The sequence below is a fragment of the Macaca thibetana genome, chromosome 7 (assembly GCF_024542745.1).
Source record: "Macaca thibetana thibetana isolate TM-01 chromosome 7, ASM2454274v1, whole genome shotgun sequence".
Classification (NCBI taxonomy): Eukaryota; Metazoa; Chordata; class Mammalia; order Primates; family Cercopithecidae; genus Macaca; species Macaca thibetana.
Genome location: NC_065584.1, coordinates 124,616,078 through 124,632,842, shown reverse-complemented (window position 1 = coordinate 124,632,842; position 16,765 = coordinate 124,616,078). Strand labels below are relative to the sequence as shown.

Sequence of the window (16,765 nt, the reverse complement as noted above, 5' to 3'; positions counted from 1 at the left end):
AGAGAGGCAGAGGGTCAAGTTAGACTGACCAAGGAGGTAATGAGTCCCCCATCACTGGAGGTATTCAAGAATAACTGTCAGTCAGGTAGGCCAGAGAACTGGATACACGACTACACTAGGGAATCCCTCAGGTCCATCACAACACCAGTTTTTTGCACTTCCAGTCTCATCTACGTGAAGTTCAGCTGCATTGGGTTGCACGCCCCCCCCCATTGCCACCCCCCTCCCCACACATTGAGACAGCTGGGGATCCACACTGAATTGTCCATTCAGGGTAGGTCCTGAGTGATTAATTCCTGTGTGTGACTCTTCCCCTTCTCTATTCTCCTCTGATCCATGCCCAGCTCAGCCCTGCCCAGGAGGAAAGGGCAGAACAACAGCACGGGAAGCATCAGGAGCAGTCTGGGGACAGTGTCTCCTGCAGCGTCCACGTGCCACCCTCTGCCTTGTTCCCAGGTTGCCATGCTGAGCACGGGGGACTCCAGGCACATCCTCCTTTGAGGAGCCTTGGCTGCTGGCACAGACCTTCTGGTTGAAGGAATTGTCCAGGCACTCCCATTCTACAAATTGGGTAGGAGCTCTGGAAGAGACACCCAAAACAGGCATTTCACCACGGGACATGGCTCTTGGAGTGGTGCCATCTCAGAGGTATTGGCAGGCCAGTATGGTCTGGGAGGGCAGCAAGGCGGGCACGTCGGGTGGGGCAGGTACTTCCTGGTTCTCCCTCAGCCTGTGGCTGTCGGGGCCTGTTGTAACATCTGAGCGCCAACAGCCAGGGCTGAGCACTCGGGCTAGGGCCAAAGAGGAAAGATAGGGATCAGCTTGTGGTTTAGAAAGACAAACACATTATCCCTTCCCTGCATCTTTCTGCTCCATGACTTGAAAAGCTTCCTGGGGATGAGGAAGGCGACTAACAAGCTCTTTTACTCCTTCCAGCCTCCTTCCTCTGGGCGACTCCGCCCTCCCCTAATAATAGAAATAATAATGGCTGCCAATGATGGCATGCTTCCCATGGACCAGGCCCGGTACAAAGCTAGTACCTGTGCTATCTCCCTTAGTCTTCACAACAACCCCGGGATGGAAGTCCTGTACAATTATTATTCACATTTGACGAATGAGGAAACTGAGGCTCGGAGTGGTTAAAGAACAGCTGAAGATCTCCTAATTACTGCTATAGACTGAATGTTTGTGTCCCCCCAAGATTCATCTGTTGAAACCTATGTCCCCCCCAAGATTCATTTGTTGAAACCTAATCACCAATACGAGGGTATTAGGAGGTGGGGTTGTTGGCAGGTGATTAAGTCACAAAAGCAGAGCCCTCATGAACGGGATTCATGCCTTTATGAAAGAGGCCCCCAGAGAGATCCCTGGCCCTTTCCATCATGTGAGATTATAGCAAAAAGACAGCCACCTCTGAACCTGGAAGCAGGCCCTCACCAGACACCAGATCTGCCAGCACCTTGCTCTTGGGCTTCTCAGCTTCCAGAACTGTGAGAAATAGATTTCTGTTGTTTATAAACCACCAGCCCACAGTATTTTGTTATCCAGCCCAGAAAGACTAAGTAAGCCAGTTACTGAGTGGAGGAGCTGCAATTTGAATGGAAGTGTATCTGACCCCAAAGCTGGTTCTCTCAATTCTGCTGCTTAGAGGCTGCTGGCGCCGTGGAATGTTTGAACAGGCAGTGGAGAGAGACCAACTCAGACCTTAATATAAGGCATTTGTATTTAAAAAAAATCACTGCCCAGGAAGGCTGTCACATGAGACACAAGAGGGCTGGGGGTAGGGGTAGGGGGACTCTCCCTCCCTATTTCTGAGTAACATATGAGGACCCCCACATGGCACTGGGTGTGAGGGGCAGAGGGGTCCTCAGGTTCCCCCACTCTGTCACTGAGTTCCCTGCTAGGAATCAGGTGCTAGGCTTTCCTGGCCACAAGCCAGCACCCTGCCTGAAGTTCCTGCATCCCACATCTGCCCTTCACAGACCCAGCGCCCCAGCTGCCTCAGGCCCTCAGGCAGGACCTGCTGGGGAGGGGGGGGCACGTGTGCTGGATGCTTGGCAGGAGGAGCCCTGAGGAGCCGGGGCTCCCAGAGGGTCCCCGCCCACTCACCCTGGAGCCCGAGGCCTGGGAGAGAGGCACTCTTGGGGGAAAATCCCTTCCTCCCACTCTCCTCCAGGCTGCCCAGCACCTGCTTCTTCCTGCTCCTCACCCCGATGGGACCACCCATCTCTCTCTGCTGATGGGACCAAGAGGGAGGTGCAAACCTCCGAACCTCTGCGCATCTGGAAGTGTGAGCCTAGGAAGCTGACACTGCCAGGCCCTCGGGGCCCCCAGGCAGGAGGGAAGTTGATGGAGTCTAGCTGCAGAGCCATGGAGTCCTGCGGGTGGGAGCCCTCTTGCCTCTCGAGACTTGTGGCATGTCTCTGGCCTTAGTCTCCTGATGCGTGTAATGGAAAGAGTACCTCCCTCCCTTGGGAGGGTGGTGGAATAATGAGGTCTAGAGCATTGGGATACAGGAGTATGGAGGAGCAGCACCCCCAAATGGGTTGAGAAGTTCTTAACCCTCAGCCCGCACAGTTGCGGAAGGGACCAAGGAGAAAGCTCCCCTCCCCGCCCCCGGCGTGCACACTGGAGCTTGGTTTGATGGGCCACGGAGTAGAATCCCAGGATTCGTCCAGAAAACAAGGCTACCACTTGCTACTAAATCAACCCAACAGGTCTGTTCGCCCCAGATTCCGGAAAGAGAGCCCAGCGCCAGGGAGTAGCACTGTCTGGGGCCTGGTTAGGTGTTTTGGAAAAGCCCATGGGTCCCTGCCTGGCTGCTGGACAGACGTGTCCTGCTGATACCCTGGGCCTCAGCAGAACCTCGAGCCTCTCTCTGCCTGGCTTTCCCTCGGGTTCTGCAAGTGTACTAGGCTTCCTGTGCCAACGGGAATATATAAAACCATCCTCCCCAAACTCAAGCTGACACTGGGGGCTAAACTTGCTTGACAGTCCCAAAGGGGCCTGGTGACCCGGGAGGAGCCCCTCAGATGCAGGGACCATTGCAGGCTGCGGCGCCCATCCCAGGTGCATCCTGGGCTACCCTGGGAAGGGCTGAGGAACAGCAAGAGCCAGGTCTGTGGTAAGGACACTCATTTTAGAGACATGATGGATTCATTTAATATCTTCTCGCTACAATTGCTTTGCAGCGCCTGCTCTTAATGGCCTCCAAAGTTTCATCCAAATATCTGTTGCTGGCAGTTTAGCTCTCTGGCTGGCATGTTTGCTGGCAGAACTAACAGCTGGATGCCTCCTTGAATGGGAAACTTTCATTGTCTTGTCTTCTCCCTTCTGAGCTTCCAGCGACTGCCCCAGGTCTGAGATTGGGTGTGAATGTGACAGTCCTGCGTGGAGCCCAGTGGCTGACTTTCAGGAAGGACAGGTGAGTGTGGGGGAGCGGAGGCCTGTGCCTGACTAGGTGAGGGCCCAGGTCCAAGCTCCAAGGAAGAAAAGGGTGTGAGAAAGCAGGGTATTTGTTGCCTGAGGCCCACCTCCAACACTTTGGGCAGAACACCTTAGTTCCAGATGCACAAAACACACAGACTCTGGGCTGTGTGGCCCCCTAGGAACTCTAACTAGCTGGTCCTAGAGTCTGTGGACCTCTGCACGTGCCCTGGGTCAGAAGGCATGGCCTAATGGCCACATGGTGGATCTGTGCTGTGCTGCCACGCTTCTCAGGGTCCTCCCTCCCCCAGTATTCTGGCACACACTGGACAGAGCCCCTGGACTACTGCAGGGGTGGTTGGCCTGCTGGGACATTTAGTTGAACGCTGACATAGCAGGGTCCTGGTAACACCGCTACCATACCCTCACCAGCGGCTGGTACAACAGCCTCTGCTAGGATGACGGACCTCATCGTCCATGAGGCAGCCCCTCCTCCTGTCCTGACCACCCTCTCCTCGACAGGAGTCCTGAATGCCTGCTCACTCCTGGCCTTGCATTCTTACCCCCGGGGCCAGCTCCATCCGTCCCCAGGATCTGAGACCTCTACCTCTCCCCACCTTTCTGGATCCCAGACACATGGTCTTGAAGCAAGATCCACTCTAGTGGAATAGAAAAACTTTTCTTGTCTAGCTTGGGCCTGGTGACCGGCGACAAGTGACAGGCCTCCTGCCTCTGGGAACTGACCTCTGATGGTGGCTATTGGACATGTAAATGCCTGCCTGGGGTCAAAAGTCTACACCAATCAGAAGATCACCTGAAGAACAGAGCCTCCCAGGTGCCTCCCCTACCCTCCGCCCCAGAACCTCTGTTTCATCTCTGACACTCATCATGACTCCCTTCTTTGGCTTAAGACATGAAGTTACCTGGGATAAAAAGAACTTGAATCAATCCATTCATAAATTAGTTAGATCTCTTCACCAGAGAGCGGCCTGGTACCCAAGAGTGGCCTGGGTGCCGTGTGCAAAGTTCATCCTTGGGAAGCACTTGACTGACAAGCATGGGCTGGGCTATGGTTTCAGGTCTAGCAGGATGCTGGGGGGATGGCAGGAGGCACCCAGGAGCGAAGTAGGGGCCTGCCCAGACTCCCAATGTGTCAGGCCAGGCTGCGTCTCCCAATCCATCAGGTTACCCAGTGGCTGCTGCCTCCTCCCGCACGGGCCCTTGGTAGCACGGGGGTGGGATGGGGGGCAGTCTGGGTAGCAAGAGTGCTGGGCAGGCAGCTGAGGATCTCCGGGCTGGAAACTCACCCTGCCATTAGTTAGCTGTGTGGCCTCAGTTCCCTCAGTTCCCACTTTCCTTCTCTGGACCTGTTTCCTACTTTAAAATTATGGGGGCTGGATGAAACATCCTCTGGGGACTCCCGCTGGCTTGAATGTGCTACAGCAATCTGAGATGGCCAGCTCATTCCTGGGGCAGCCTTTCCCGCCTCAGAGCTCCTCCTTGCTGGCCTGGGACTGTGCTCTGGTGGTGCAGGAGGCTGTGGCATCACTGGTCCCCTTGCTCCCTCCACCCTCTGTGCTTTCTTGCACAATTCCATAAGCTGAAAGAAAGAAAATGGAGGCTGGAGCCTCTTCAGGCCAGGAAGCTGAGCCACATAACCAGTCTTCCCGGTTTTACAGTTTTAACTCTGCCGCTGCTGCAGCCTTCAGGAGTCCTGGTCACCAGGCAGGCAGGTAGCAGGCAGGCAGCAGGAGGCCTCGGGCGAGGTGACTGGTTTGTTGCTGTCTGCCCTGAGTTGAGCGGGCTGGTCCCTGCTGCACTGGGATCAGAGATCAAAACACAGCCCCAGCTGAACTGAGCTTTCTGAACCTGCTTCCCTGGACACCCAGAGGATTCCCTAGCCAGGTCCTTGACAGCCTGAAGGACACAGCTCTGCTTCTGGCCCCATAGCAAGAGGCCCAAGGGGCTGAATGCATGGAGGCTGTGGGCACACCAGAGCACGAGAGACTGTTGCCTGGGCAGAGAGACACTGGGATTTGCTGACCGAGGCAGCACTTTTGGGGAACAGGTTGCCACGGAGAATCCACAGGTGTGCAAAAAAAGTCGTCGCTGTCCCTCTGTGAATACTTGGGTCTCTGCCCTGCCTGATGTGTCGTGATGAGGTTTGGTAGGAAATGCTGGCCAGCAGAGGTGTCCCTTTGCTGGGGCCGAGGCGGTTGCAGCCTCTCGTGTGGTTATGAGGGAACCTGTTTTTTTTGCATGTGAGTTCCCCCAGCCCAAGAAAGCCTGTCATGCTCTGGGGTTGCCTCGTTGTTCTTAGGGGAATAGGCCTTAGGATTACCTTTCCTAAATTCACAGAACAGATAACCCTTTGTAGAAAAAACAGGTTGGGTGTGGTGGCTCATATCTGTAATCCCAGCGTTTTGGGTGGCCGAGGTGGGCAGATCACCTGAGGTCAGGAGTTTGAGATCAGCCTGGCCAACATGGTGAAACCCCATCTCTACTAAAAATACAAAAATTAACCGGGTGTGGTGGTGGGTGCTTGTAATCCCACCTACTCGGGAGGCTGAGGCAGGAGAATCGCTTGAACCTGGGAGGTGGAGGTTGCAGAGAGCCAAGATCGCGCCACTGCACTCCAGGCTGGGCAACAAGAGCGAAACTCCGTCTCAAAAAAAAAAAGAAAAAAAGGAAAAACGAAAAGTTTCTAAGATGGAGCCTCACAATTACTAGGCATTTCTTTTTTTTTTTTTTTTTTTTTTTTTTTTTGAGACGGAGTCTCGCTCTGCCGCCCAGGCTGGAGTGCAGTGGCCAGATCTCGGCTCACTGCAAGCTCCACCTCCCGGGTTCACGCCATTCTCCTGCCTCAGCCTCCCGAGTAGCTGGGACTACAGGCGCCCGCCACCTCGCCCGGCTAGTTTTTTGTATTTTTTAGTAGAGACGGGGTTTCACCGTGTCAGCCAGGATGGTCTCGATCTCCTGACCTCATGATCCGCCCGTCTCAGCCTCCCAAAGTGCTGGGATTACAGGCTTGAGCCACCGCGCCCGGCCCCGGCATTTCTTTTTTTTGAGACAGAGTCTCGCTCTGTGGCCAGGCTGGAGTACAGTGGCGAGATCTCAGCTCACTGCAAGCTCCGCCTCCTGGGTTCAAGCGATTCCCCTGCCTCAGCCTCCTGGGTAGCTGGGACTACAGGCATGCGCCACCACACCCAGCTAATTTTTTGTATTTTTTGGTAGAGATGGGGTTTCACCATGTTGGCCAGGATGGTCTTGATCTCTTGACCTCGTGATCCGCCCACCTCAGCCTCCCAAAGTGCTGGGATTACAGGCGTGAACCACAGCGCCTGGCCCACGATTACTAGGCATTTCCAAACCACTTGCCAGGGTGGTCCGGAGCCTGCCGTGGCCCGGTCTGGCCCCTCTGCCTGCCGCATCGCCAAGTGTAGGCTTTAGATGGGACGCAGCAGAACGCGGTTCCTCATGGAGTTAGGGCCAGTATGTGAAAAAAGCTTCCAGGCCCCAAAAGGCGTAGGGCCAGGGCCACAGCTGTGCTCTGGATCCCTTCACCAGGGGCAGCCCACTTCAAGTCCTCAAGATCTCCCAGTCTAGACCCCAGAAGGAGGAGTCTCAAGTTATTCCTTAGGAAGTCTCAGTGGACAAACAATGTGCTGTTTCGGGAAAAAATAGACCTGGCATGATTGTTTCTTCCCAGCTTTCCTGGGCATTCTGAGAGCTTTCGTTTCTCCTCAGAGGAGGGTTCTTTCAAAGTCACCTCCTCCGTGAAGCCTTTCCTGATTCCCCTGAACAAGGTATGGTCTCTCCTGGCACTTTGTTCCTCTGACACCAGTTATCATCACAGTGATAATAGTTATCTCTTGCTGAACATGTACGTACGTGCCGGTCATGCCGTTCAGAGCATTCACTTATTATCTTATTTAATCCTCTCAACAACCCTAACTCATAGGTACTGTAATTATCTCTGTTGAACAGGAGAGGAAATTGAGACCCAGAGACATGAAATAACTTGCCCGAGTCACCAGGAAGAGGCAGCACCGGGCCTGAGGCTCACGCTGCTGACTTCATGTTAACCAACCACCGTCCTGCCTCTTCCCGCCCTGGTCTGTCTCCCCCAGCCTTCACCTCCTCCTGCAACTGCAGATAGAAGCTGCTGCTTCCTTTGTTTGTCATTCTCAAGTTATCTGTTTTGTCCATCTTTATAAAGTTCTATGTTAAGAACCATCGCCCAGTGTTGGTGTAAATGTATAAATTATCTGGGCTGGATGGGTCATGGCTGCCAAGTTCAGCGATGAGTCTGGGACACAGAGTGGGCAAAAGGACAAAGCCACCCGGGGGCTGATCGTGGTTTTGTGGCTCCGCTTGTTTCTGGTGCAGTTGGCCCCACGCTCAGCTCAGCTTTCCTCTCCACTGCTCTGCTCCAGGGCTATAAGCATCCCCAGGGCAAGAGCTCTGTCCTGCCTGGTCCACCCTCTCTTCCTGCCACCAGTGCTTGCACCTAGTAGGCAGGCCATGGCTGTCATCTGCTTGGCAGCCTGTGCGTCAGAACAAGGTGCGGCCTGGACCCCACACCCTGCCAGGAAAAGACACGGTCCCCTTTATCTCACACCTCACTCTTCTCGCCTTAGCCCTTCCTGGGCCCTAGGGCTGAGCTCTCAGAAGGGGGCAGCTTCCCAGGCCCAGGCAGACTGCTCGCCCTGGGCAGGAGGGCCAGCCTTGGCTTCAGCAAGTTGGGAACTCATTCTGCCCTCAGAAGCTTCCATTTGCTGCTCCACCCCAACCTGCTGGCTAGTCCACCAAGCTCTCTCCTTGAGGCCCGCTAGGTGCAGGCAGCCAGATGCCTCCTGATGAGTTTTACTGGCATCCTTCCTGCTGCTCAGGTCTCAGGCACTGCTTCCGCAGCCCGGGCCTTCCTGCTCAGGGTGACGAGGGCATCTTATGGGAAGGACCTTCTGCTTCAGTCCACAGGACAGCCTCCCATGAGTCCTTCCTGCCTTCCGCACCCAGGACACTGTGCAGTGGGCATCTCTGGGCCATTTGGGTGAGGAATTCAGTCTTTCAGTGTCTCAGCCTCTTCCCTGCCCAGTCCCCTATGCAGGGGGCCTCTCCCACAGAAGTGGGCTGGCATAACAAGGCCAGCTGTCTGGAGTCCGCCCTGAGCCCTCAGGACCCCAGGCACCTTTTCCTCTCCTGCCCAGCCTGCCCTGGCCCGTACTCTCTGCTCCCCCCGGCCCAGCCTGCTGCCCGCTGCTGGCCTGCTGTCTGCCTGGTGCTCAACAGCCTCGGCCCCTCTGCCCCCAACTGGGCAGCAGCCCCTGCTCAGCTCTGCATTCGTGGAAGACTCCTAGGCACAGAGTCACCTTTTGTGAGGCAGCAGGAGATACCCCCACAGCTGGGTCATTCTCCTCATCCAGGAGCCAGGTGTGGGAATTCACTGGCGTGAGAGACACTTACGGGTTCCTCCCGACTCCGAGTGCATGTGCTCCTCCAGGACAGGGAACTTTTTGGTCATCCTTAGGAGTTGTGCAGAGTGGGCTTTCCTTGGCTGGAGACCCCACCCACTGCATCCTCCCTGTGTCTGGCAAGTCTGGGAGGGCTTCGGTTTGTCCTCGGGGCGCTGGACAGGCCGTGCAGTCCCCACACTCCCCATCTCAGGTGCACAGAGTTTCCGTCCAAATCAGCTGCTCCCAGAAGGGCTTGCCTCTGGCGCTGACCCTTCCCTGACCAGGCGCTCTGCTCACTAGGGCTCCCAGGTACCACCTCCAAGCCTGGCCAGGACAACCGCCAGGGAAGTCTGCCTGCAGAGGGGACTCCTTGCTTGCCCCAAAGGCCTCAACCCCAGCTCGATGGGCTCCCGTGGGGCTGAGTCCCAGGCCCACCAGGCCTGGGGGCCACATGGCTCCTAAGCTCATCCTCTCCTCCTGCAGCCCAGTTCCCACCAGAACCAGCCTCAGGAAGACCACAAGCAGAACCGCGCAAACCTCTTGGTGTATGATGCCAGGCAAAGGACAACCGGAGACCACAGGACATTAGCCTTGCTTCCTGGTGGGGCCCAGTGCTTTATAAACCCGAGCTCACTGGGCCTGATGTCCCCGAAGCTGACCAGGTCATCCACCCTGCAGCAGGGGTGGGGAGCCCAAGGCCTGTGAGGAGTGACCATGCTCGGCCAGGCAGCTCCCCGAACCTGCCCTGACACTGAGTTTCAGAGTCAGAATCTGTGCCAGGTGAAACCCAGCAAAAGGGTGTGACTTGGAGCCTGGAACCCAGCAGTGCTCCCTAAATATTTGTGGAATGAATACACAAGGGAAATGTCCCAGAGGCGGTAAAGTGAGAGGGGCCTGGTATAGGGGTGTCCTGGTGACACTGGGTTGGCCCAGAAGGGGCAGGAAGTACATGCAGGAACAGCAGAAACAAGCACCTCTCCCTCTAGCTAGGCAGCCAGCATCTAGCTGGGATTGGACTGTTTCACAGTCAATCTGGAAAGAGGGCGGCAGGTCGGGTTGGGAGTGGAGCTCCTTGACCCAGGAACCCACAGCTGTGGAGTTAGCCTCCCTGTCCCAGGTGGGAGGCAGCCTGGACACCTTAGCATCCCCGTCCCTAGCCCAGGAATCTGGAGCACGCAGCGGCAGGGGGAACCTTACCGTGGCCGCTCCTTCTGGGCAGCGGGGCCCCGCGTTCTCCACTGCAGGCTGGTGCTTGTTTCTAGCCCAGGAAGCGGCACTCCCTTCAGGCAAAATAGAAAAAAAAAAAAAAAGGAAAAGAAAACCTCAGTGCTTTTTTCACCCAGCCTCTTCTCCTGAAGGCTCCTGGTTGGTGTCGTCCTGCCTCTGTGGGCACAGAGCCTCCCTCCCTCTGGCAGCTTACTCACTGGTGCCCGCAAAGCTGCCAGCTGTGTGGGGGAGGTGAGACCTCCCCCCTCCTGACACACACTGGGGCATGCCCTGTGGGGACCAGGGGCTTGAGGGTGGCACCCGCTGGGTCCTGATCGTGGGGAAGCCGTGCCCTGGCCAGCACCCTTCTCACTGAATGGTGTCCCTGTGAGCTCAGCAGAGACGCACATGGGTGCTGACTGGCCCTGCCTGAGAGAGTGACAAGGTTCTTGGTAGGAAGCTGTTTCCTTGGTACCCAGACCTGCCAGAATGAAGGGGCAGCCCAGCCCCCCAGTGATGGGCTCTCACCCTGGCCAGCCCCTCCAGAAGGCTTCCTACCTGGGCATGTTGCTGTGTCTCGGTCCTGTGCACCCAGACAGGGCCTGGGCCTGCCGGGGCTGGCAGCTGCTCCTCACCCTGCTTAGGCCGTGTGTCTGGCGTCCCCTCTCCCTGATGCCCATCTCAGGGCCTACGCCCACCCAGCATCAGTTAGGATAAACTGCTGTCAGGCCCCCAGCCAGCTCTGCTGGACCCAGCTGCTGTCCCCAGCACACACACTGGCTTACACACTCTCGCACTCACACACACGTGGGTCCACGCCCAGCATAGAGCCACCTACCTGCCCAGGCCAGCCTAAGCCAATCCAGCCTCGGTCTCCAAATGCCACTCCGACCCCAGAAGCCACTCCTTTACAGAAACATCCCCGTGGGAGATGAGTTCAGAGCCAGCCCGGGAGGACTCCAGTCAGCTGGGACAAGACTGCCCTTCTGTCCTTACACCTCCAGAGGACACACACGGGCAGCCTGACCACCATATCTGCTATTGCACTCTGCCTGCTGCCACGGCCCCCCGGGCACCTCTGGCCCCCACAGCGTCTTCCATATCTTTAGCGGGTGGCAGCAGACTCACAGCAAGTCCCATCTTCCTGGAGCCCAAGGTAGGGAGGGGAGAGCTAGAAGGGGCGGGACTCAGGTGCAGCTCCAAGTTTCCAGCTCCCAAAATAATCAGATGCAAAGGAGAAGCAAGAACAGCTCCAGGCGGGCGGTGACTCAGTGCTAGTGGGCCGGCTTAGTCACCTGGATGGCTGCTGGCGGCTCCTGGTACATCAGGACGGGAGCAGCGCCCTCCCCCACCTGCCTGGACAGTGGCTGTCTCCAGAGTGTGGCCGCGGAGCCCAGCGCCCAGGGCTGCCTGTCAGGCGAGGCCGCTCCACCCTGCTCCCGCCCATCAGGGCCCGGCGGCCCCGGCTGCGGCGCGCCCCTCCTCCACCGTGCGCCCCGGCTCACTTTGGGATTTCTCCATTAAATCCTCAGGCAGCGACCTGCTCGTTTGGGGCGCCGAGCTGCTCCAACGTTGCTTGGCAATTTTGATATCGTCGGGGGTTGCCATGGGGAGGAAGGTGATGTCATTGACACAAAAAAAACCCACGGAATTTACAAATCAGCTGGGGCTGGAGCTATTTATAAAAACACGTTTTTCTCTGCCTTTCTTTGCTGAAGGGGAGGAGGAGGAAGGGCTGCCTGCGGGCTCAGGGTGAGCCTCCCTGCTGTCCTCCTGACCCTTGCCCTAGAGAAGCCAGACCTCCTTGGCTCACCCCACCCCCACCCCCCAGAACTTGGAGCTGCGCATTCAGACCTGGCAGGTGCTGGCCTCAGCTGGTTTTGCTTCGAAGGCTGAGAGTGGCACATGGGATGTAAAGCAGGGCCGGTGCCGGCTTCCTGGGTTGGCAGGAACCAGAAACCAGTTACTTAACTGGGTCCCTTTATTTCACTGCCCCTGGTCAAAAACAGAGGCATTTGCTGGTGAGGCAGCTTGAGCTCCTTGATGCGCCCCCCTACCAGCTCCCCGGAGCGCCAGGTGGAGCCCAGATTTCCACAGTGCCCTTCCCATTCCTAGCCTCAGTGTCTCCTCCGCTGGCTCCTTTTCTTCTCCCAGTGTCCAATCGTGGGCTGCCCAAGCTCCAGGCTTGGTCCCCTGCTCATCTTTCCCCACATTCAGCCACCACTCCGTCAAAACACCTCTTTTCTGTGGCTTTGACCATCACCCGGGCAAACGCTGGCCCCAAAACCCATTTTGTGCCTGCCCCACTTCGGGCGCCACCTCTGATGGCCCAGCTCCCACTGCCAGGACCCACTGGCTATTGACAGCCAGAGGGAAGCCTGGGAGTTCTTGACTCTTTCCGTCCCCCAGTCCCTTATATCCAAGGTGGCACCTGGCCCCACATTTTATTTTTGAAAACTCTTTCTAACTTTCTTCTGTAGCGAAGCCATGCGGTGTTTGGTTAAAAGCCCAGGCTCTGAGTTTTCAGTCTTCCGCATCTGAGCTCCACTGTTCGTCAGCTGAGTGACCTTTGGCATGTTATTGAACCAACTGAACTTCAATTTCCTCATCCATAAAATGGGGATGATTTCACCTGCCTCACAGGGCTGTGGGAATTAAATGAATAAAGTTTCTGGCACAGAGACTGCTCATCTTGATCCTAATAAACATTAGTTTTTATCCACCCCTCCACTGGTGGCAGATTAATCTTCCCAAACCATGACCCTAGGCACCTTCTGCGCAAAGGTCTCAGGCCGCATGCGTAGACATTTTGATTGAACGCAGTGTTAGATATCATGGCATTAAACATAAGAATTTCAATCTGTGGCCGGGCATGATGGCTCACGCCTGTAATCCCAGCACTTTGGGAGGCCGAGGCGGATGGATCATGAGGTCAAGAGATCGAGACCAGCCTGGCCAACATGGTGAAACCCCGTTCTACTAAAAATACAAAAATTAGCTGGGCGTGGTGGCGTGTGCCTGTAATCCCAGCTACTCGGGAGGCTGAGGCAGGAGAATCGCTTGAACCCGGGAGGCGGAGGTTGCAGTGAGCCGAGATCGCGCTGCTGCACTCCAGCCTGGTGACAGAGCGAGACTCTGTCTCAAAAAAAAAAAAAAAAAATTCCATTTGTGGTCATCATGAAACATTTCCCTCTAACTAAGTTATCAGTTCGCTTTGAAGAGGAACGCTGTATTTTTCTTCTTTTTGTATCTCCATGTAATTTTGTGTGTAAACTTATATATAATCCACTTCTGCTCTGTCTCACTAACGAATGATCCAGGAAATGCAAACCAAAACAAAAGGGATATACCACTCCCTGCCATAATACAGTGGAAAAAAAAAAAAAAAGGCAGGTGGGAGAGTGAATCGGTACATTCTTCTTGGGGGGCAGTTTCACAGTTTTGACCAAAATTTCAAAATGTGTATGTACTTGATCCAGCAAATGCACTTCTAGGAATCCAAGTTAAGAAATAGTTGCACATCGGCCTGAAGATATTGGTATAAGAATATTCACGGTAGCACTGTTTGTAACTGCAAAGAACTGGAAGCCACCAAAATGCGCATCAATTGGGCAGATTAATTGGGTGACAGATTAATACAGGACGATACATCCCCATGCAATGAAGTATCTGTAGCCTTAAAATGAATGAGTTTGGTCAGTCTGTATGTATGAGGAAGGATGACCACCATAGTTGAGAGAAAAGACCAGGTTGATCAATGTTAACTTGAAAATATGAGATGGCATAATCTCATATAAGTTTTTTATTTAAAGATATTTCTATATCTGTATGTTTAAACCACAAACTGTCAATATGGTTATCCTTGGAAATAGGAGTGGTGGTGACAGGGGTCTTTCACCTTGGACTTTTTACACTCTTGCATTGTTTCAGTGAACATGTATTGTTGTATTTAAACAATACAAAATTAAAAATAAAGGAATGTATGTTTTTAAAACTAATAATAGGTCAGGTGCAGTGGCACACACCTGTAATCCCAGCACTTTCGGAGGCCGAGGCAGGTGGATCACTTGAGGTCAGGAGTTCGAGACCAGCCTGGCCAACGTGGCAAAACCTCGTCTCTACTAAAAATACAATAATTAGCAGGGTGTGGTGGTGGGCGCCTGTAATCTCAGCTACTCAGGAGGCTGAGGCAGGTGAATTGCTCGAACCCGGGAGGTGGAGTTTGCTGTGAGCAGATTGCGCCATTGCACTCCAACCTGGGCAGCAACAGAACGAGGGTCCGTCTCAAAACAAACAAACAAACAAAACCTAATGATAGAAACCCAAGAGCTATGGAGAGTACTTAAAACTTGTATATTTGCACATTTTCCTCTACAAATTCCACTTTAAGGCAAAAATGTGGGGATGTGGAAGACACTTTTTCTTCCCTCGTGTCTTTCAATTTTCAGAAATGTTAAGAGGGAGGGCAGCATGACGATGTGAGGGCACTAAGGCAGGAGATAGAGTACATTACATTCAATTCAAACCACTATCATCTTTTTCAGATAAGAATTACCATGACTCTCTTTAAGAAATGTAACATTTCTAAGTTTCTGCCTGTTTATGAGAAGCAGGCAGAAATTCCTGAAGAAACATCAGTAATTTCATAAATCAAGAAAAATCATGTTTTCCAGATTTCTGCTATAGTAGCTAGCAGAGATAATAGCCATTTCATGAAAGGAACTGAGAACAAAACAAACCACCTCCCCTGAATCTGCATCAGTCAGGTTCTCTGTCAGCCTGCAGAATCAAGTCCAGGACAGAAGCGATGGCAGTCCTGGGGTCTCTTAAGCATCGGGACTGACTGCAGTCCCACAGATCACCCCTGCCTGGATGAGAGGTGCTCCCACCATGCTGTCCACCTAGTGCATCCTTGCAGGGAAGGAGTCTGATTGGCTGGCTCAGGTCGTATGCCTGTTTCTCAGGGAGGGTATCCTGGAGACAGTGCTTCCGTTATCACACGATATAGGGAGGAAAGTTAGGGTGCTGTTACTAAACCAAAGGGGGAATGGGTGCTGGAGACCAAAGGGGACCAGCCAATGGTTGCCACAGCATCTCTGCCACTTTTTCTAATTATTTTCAATTCCTGAGTGTGATAATCAGCCATTGTTGATATTTGATTCCTGTCTTGTGAACCTGATGGCCTGTGCAAACTGAGACCAGTTCCTCTATTATATCATGTTTCATGACTTCCTGATTTGATGAGAGGATCTGCAAATTTAGAACCATTTTTTTTTTCCAAAGGCTGTAGAAAGGGGGCTCCACCAGCCTGCAAAGGTGGCTGCTGCTGCAGCGGGCAGGCCAGCAGATGCTTGTGTCTCTGGGCCAGTGGTGGGCCCTGGTGCTTAGCACATGGCAGGTGCTCAAGTAAACTTTGTTGAAGGAACGAATGAACATCTTTAGAGGTTCTGTGCTCTAGCCACCCTCCTTAGAATGCGTGCATCCCAGAGCTGAAAGGCACTCTAGGGTCATCAGCCCTGGCCCTCCTTCTACAGGTGAGAAGACCACAGCCCCAAGAGATTAGGTGATTCAGCAAAGCCTCAGAGAAAATTAAAGGCAGTCAGGAACTCAGCTGCTCCTCCTCACAGACCCATGGAGTTCCCTTTGCTGCCGATGGCAGCCCCATGCTAGCAGCAAGCTCTGAGTGTGACAGATCTGTAATTTGGTCAAAGGCAGTGGTGGTGCTGTCACCACAGACATTTGTACCTTTGAATCTTGGCTCCTAGGGATTTGCAGCAGCGTGAATCAGCCAAGCCAGTGTCCTTACAATTTCTTAGTCTTTTACTGTGTTTTTGTTAATGGACATATACAGTACTTGCAGTCTCAAAAGTAATTTGCCTCACCTGCATCATTTTGGTGAGTTGGATTCAGCTGGAACAACTGTTTATATCAACCTTGTCCCACTGTATGGTTTTAAAAAAACCATCTGGGGATGTCTTTGGAAAGGCCATGTGGCAATGAAGTTCCAAAAATTTTCATACACCAGTGCTTCCCAAGTTTTCCTAAAGAATAATAAAAACTTCTAGAAACAAAGCCTAGGGCTCCAGTGTGTGGGTAAAATTCATTTGCTGCCAGATTTTTCTAGATCTTTAGATTCCTCCCCACACTGCACACCCGCTTGTGCTGCATGTTCAGAAGGTGCCTCACTCAGGCGTTCTGATGGGCCTGTCTCCACCCACCGACACTAGTCAGCGCCTCTCACCGCAGGGCCAGGAAGGGAGGAACAGATTCTGCCCGCCTTCCTTCCCACCATCCCAAGTCAGGGCAGGTTCCGGAAAGGAAGGGCTTGATTAATGAGGTGTTGCCACTGGAGGCCTGTATATCCCACACTCCAGAGCTGGCCTTACCTTGGCGGCACTCGTCAGCCCTGCGCCTCCAGGAAAGCTAGGCCAGAAGCAGGGGCTCTACCTTCAAGAGATTTTTCTCAAGTGCCTTCCTTGGCCGGGAGGGTACAGAGGAAGAGATGCTTCCTGGACATCTGCCCCAAAGTATTGGCAGCAAAGTAGGGGATGACTAAGTGAAGTCCTGGGGTCCTCAGTGGGAGGGAAGTTTCAGGGCCTTGTCAGATAGGTCCCTTGCAAGCCCTCCCCTGTGGCCCTGCTCCTGCTGTCCTCTTGTGGGCAAGGTGTGTGGAGGAT

General features: G+C 54.0%; 1 protein-coding gene and 1 long non-coding RNA gene across 2 annotated transcripts in view; one reads left to right on the top strand and one right to left on the bottom strand.

Annotated features, from left to right (window-relative positions):
* LOC126959903 (uncharacterized) overlaps positions 1-6,790 on the bottom strand; it is a 134,835-nt gene extending 128,045 nt beyond the window's left edge. The window contains exon 1 of the long non-coding RNA XR_007727664.1: positions 6,408-6,790. This is a non-coding gene — a long non-coding RNA (uncharacterized LOC126959903). The remainder of the gene's footprint in view (positions 1-6,407) is intronic.
* SRP14 (signal recognition particle 14) overlaps positions 1-16,765 on the top strand; it is a 227,747-nt gene that overhangs the window by 22,624 nt on the left and 188,358 nt on the right. The gene's annotated exons all lie outside the window — the stretch shown is intronic.